Source organism: Gadus chalcogrammus, chromosome 8, assembly GCF_026213295.1.
Source record: "Gadus chalcogrammus isolate NIFS_2021 chromosome 8, NIFS_Gcha_1.0, whole genome shotgun sequence".
NCBI lineage: Eukaryota > Metazoa > Chordata > Actinopteri > Gadiformes > Gadidae > Gadus > Gadus chalcogrammus.
This window is the reverse complement of record NC_079419.1, coordinates 27,771,139-27,775,795: the sequence shown is the minus strand read 5'-3', so window position 1 is coordinate 27,775,795 and position 4,657 is coordinate 27,771,139.

Genomic DNA, 4,657 nt, shown 5'->3' with positions numbered 1-4,657 from the left:
TAAACACATCAAAACAAAATGGGTCTCTTAAGCTGCGGCTTTTCCCGTTGGTATACAATTATTCCACTAGTAATTACATACCTGCTGACTGCTCGCAGTGACCTCAGGTGCTGGTTCAAACGGCTCATGGTCCTCAATGTGTGTCATCTGCAATCAAAAACATTACGAATGTGAAAAAAAATTAGGTTTACCCCTACATGCAAACTCATAAGCCATAGAAAAGGGGACATTTGGTGTATTGTGGTGAACAGAATTAAGGACAAAGAAAACTTTTATTTCAGTTCAGTTTAAATAATTAAAATGAGCACAACAAGTTCATCAGCCAACCTTCTTGACATTTCCAATTCATAGGGTATAGATATTACCAAGAACATGTTAAAAACAGTTAAACTATGTTGATTGTAATTATGAAGTAAAAATGTAAATGTTACTAGATACTGATTGTAGGAGCCATATTAAATGTGCTTTATTGTCGTGTAATTTTACCCCCGTGCCACTAGGGGGCTGTGTGGTTCAGTTGACCTCGGGTCAGCAGAGTGAGGCTTTTAACCTGATTCAACCTGATCACAGGTTGTTGTTGATGGGGAAGCAAACAGTTTTTCGTGTGCCCGTGTCCCCGTGTGTTAATGCATCTTAGTTTAGTGAGGAATTCAGGTTTATTGTTTTGTTACATATATTTTGAGTTAGAATTACTGCGGCTGTGTATTATTGGAAGGAAAATAAACCAGCAAAATAAACTGAACTGTCTTCGTTTTTGCGGTAATTGGAGCGCGCTGGGCGCACGTCGGAAACTATAAACGGAATCAACAACCAGTAGTACTAAGTTTAGGGCTTAGTCACTACACTGATCCTGGAACAGATTGATTGCTTATTTGCAAATCATTTGTTTATATTGTTTTAATTACCTTGGTTGAACATCCCAAGAAGCTGGTCTCATTAGCTGTTGGTTTATCAGCCTGGGCCATCACAACTTTTGGCCCCCAAGGTGTTGGCTCCTCTTGTTTTCTCTGTCCAGAGACAACCCGAGCAGTTGGCTGGTTCACCTTCTACAATGAGGTAAGGGAGCAAAATTATCATGAGAGATACAATTGCATGAAAATTGAAAAGTGGGCAGTTCAAAGAACTTACTGCTAATGTAGCTTATTTAAAACAGTAACAAACATAGTGTTGTGCACGCCTGTATTTTGTGGCGCTACATACAAATTTAACAACAAAACCCAAATATTACAAGATGCTCTTTTTTTCCCCCATTCCTTTACCTCACAAAACTCTGTTTGAAGAAACGGCCACTCATCAACACACAGAGTCTGGTCATCCCCCACCGGTTGAGCAAACTGTAATGACATAGTAAGAATTATATGTACATTACAATTGAGAAATGGAAACACAAAACTACACTTTCTTAAGGCGAGACACGGCAGGTGAAATATCGATTTTTTCATGCCCTGGTCAAATTTGAGATTTTGAGCTAGTTTGCCTCTTTAACTTGTTATCTTTCATACTACCGTAAAGAAAACGTCAAAATTACACATTTATGTGTCTGTTTCACTGATTTAGTTCAGCCGCGGCATCCATTTCGTCCTAAAGAACTAAAGTCGATTCATTGGCTGACGGCGCTTTTCTGCTAACGTGATTCGCTCAGTGCCTCACGTGTTGTCTTTTTGACATTTCCGTGTTAGCTGGCCGCGGGAACTTTAGAAATGCCTCGTCTTACTAAATTGTCCGCTAAAAGAAAGACACAAATGGGTCTAGCAAGATCCACGAGAATATATCAGCCGGCCGAATTGCCTCATAACCCTCCAGTGAACAGCGCGTCCGGTCGTAAGTTGTTTACTAACCGTGAGGTGATAGAGGGTGCCACTGACTGCGCGACACAGCAGTGGTTGATTGTCCATGTCTCTCGTCTAAATGAGATGATAAATGATCTTCTGTGTCCTAACTGTGCCGAATCGGATCTGTCAATAAACATTGATCAAAAAAACCAGGGCTTTTGCAGTAGCCTGATTCTGGAGTGCAACCGTTGTAAAGCTGAGGGTGGGTATCGGCGAAGCGTGTATACATCCACACGACTGCAAAGTGAGACCCGCGGAGACGTCGCCTTTGACGTAAATGTGCGAATGGTGCTGTTGGCACACGAGTTGGGCTTGGGTTATGCTGCGCTGAAAAAGATCAGCAAGGTTTTGGGGATCCCTTCCCTTCATTTGAAAACGTACCAGCGACATGACAAAAGAGTTACAGGTAGGCTATGGAAAGATGAGGAATGATTACAGACTTGGATGATAATAATGTAGGTCTAGTAATAATAAATATATGTAGGCTACTGTATTAGGTAAATGTACACATTATTATGGTAGATAGGTATTAACTCAATACACATCCAACATAATTATGTTACACCACTAGTAGTAAACATAATACACCATACAACAGATAATATTATATTAGGCTAATAATACATTATGTTATTCTTTTGATTATGTTATAAAAAAAAAGGACATAATAAAATGAGCAGATGTTGACACAGTGTGTATTTTAATTTTAGTGGCAGAAATTGAGAGGGGACTAGGGTCCTTGCACAAGGCCAGGGAGAGCATCAGGCAGGCGTATGCAGATATGGATCCGGAGGTGGCTGAGTCACTGAGGCAGGATACGGATGCTGTGATAGACATTGGGGTCTCCTTCGATGGGACCTGGCAGAAGCGAGGCTTCACCTCACACTACGGTGTGGGTGTCTGCATTGACATCCTGACAGGTCTCGTTATAGATTACGAGATCCTGTCATCTTACTGCCATGCATGCGCCTGTAAGAACAGTGTGTTGAAAGCAGGATAAATCAGTGAGGAGGAGTTTGACAGCTGGAAAGAAGGCCACAAGGCTGACTGCGCTAAAAACTTTGCTGGCTCCAGCAAGGCCATGGAGCAGGAGGCTGCCAAAAGGATGTGGGGTAGGTCAGTGAGCCGTCATCAGCTCAGGTACACGGAGATGCTGTCGGATGGAGATAGCTCAGCATTCCGGCAGGTAGTAGAGCTGAAGCCCTACCCGGGTCAGGAGGTCACCAAACTCGAGTGCATTAACCATGCTCACAAAAGAATGGGCACTGCACTCAGAAAGATAAGTGTAGGCAAAAAATTGGGTGGCAAGGGATCAGGGAAACTCACGGCAAAGAAGTGCAAATCTCTACAAAATTTTTACAGGGGGGCCATTCTAAATAATCAGGGAAACATTGAGGGCACGAAGTCGGAGATATGGGCGGGCCTGCTCCATTGCATGTCTACTGACGAAGTGCCATTGCACAACAGATGCAACCCCCAGTGGTGCTTCTTTAGGAGGGCGGAAGACAACGGAGAGACCCCTGACAGCCACTCGCTTCACTCAAAAAACCATTTGTCCCGGGAAGTGGGTCAGACACTTGTGCCCATTTATCATCGAACGTCAAGTGACAGTCTCCTGCAAAAAATGCAGCATGGGGGCACACAAAATAACAATGAGTGCCTCAATTCAGTTATATGGGCTCGCTGCCCAAAAACAGTGTTTGTGGGGAGAAACAGAGTGGAGGCGGCTGTAAGCATGGCCATATCATCTTTTAATGAGGGTGCGTCAGCCATCCTTAATGTGATGGCCAACCTGTGGCTGGAGAGCACAACAATCACCCTAAACACCATCAGGGAAGCTGACATGCTGAGGGTCACCAAGGCAAATGCCATCCTGTCTCCTCAAACAAAGGGAAAGAGAAAACATGAGAGCAATGAAAGAAAAGTGAAAAGGCACCAGCAAGAACAGGAAGAGGGGGCGACATATGGTGCAGGGATGGAAATGTAGGCCCAATGTTCTGTATATGCAAATCAATTAATTACCATAGCCTACTTAAACTAGATTAAAAAAATGAATTGCATGTTTTGTGTAATCATTTTGATTTAAGTTATGAACTGGTTCATGATGATACAGTATGTATAAGTTCAAATCTTACCTTATTCACCTGCACAATACCGTATAATTAACCAGCCTGTTACAGCAGTTGTTGGCTTTCTATGGCTGCCATGTTATTAAATTATTTATTTAAATGTTCTTTATATATTCAAAACTGTTATGACTAAGAGCTTGAGCCTTTATTTTGCGTTCTAGTAGATTTTTGCTGTATAAATGTATGAAAATCCCCTATATAAATCTTTAAATGCCGTTTTCTCAGAATGAGTGTTTTTCCATTTTTAGGTGCACATTTCTCAGCCTATGTAGAACCTAGGTACACCACACTTCCCAGTTTCACACATAGCATTGTTATGAAGACATCTACACATGGATTTATTTATAAATTGTTCCTGGCCAGATTTATGGGTCATTTTACCTGGAAATCATGGCGAAAATAGGGTTTTTAAGGCCATGGATAGTATATTTTGATTTCCCAGGTCATAAAAGCAGATATCCTAAAATCCATGTGAGGATTTTTTGTCATTTGATATATAAACAAAATAAAAAAAGAATTTTGGTCCTGGCTTTATCACAGTTTAAAATTCATGCACCGGAAATATATGCAAAAACGTGCATATTTAATGAGATTCAGCCTAATTAGCATAATTAAATATGCAAAATTCAAAGACTTGTAATACATTTTTTTCTTATAATGATGTATGTAATCAACTGGTAAAGTTTCATGGTGATC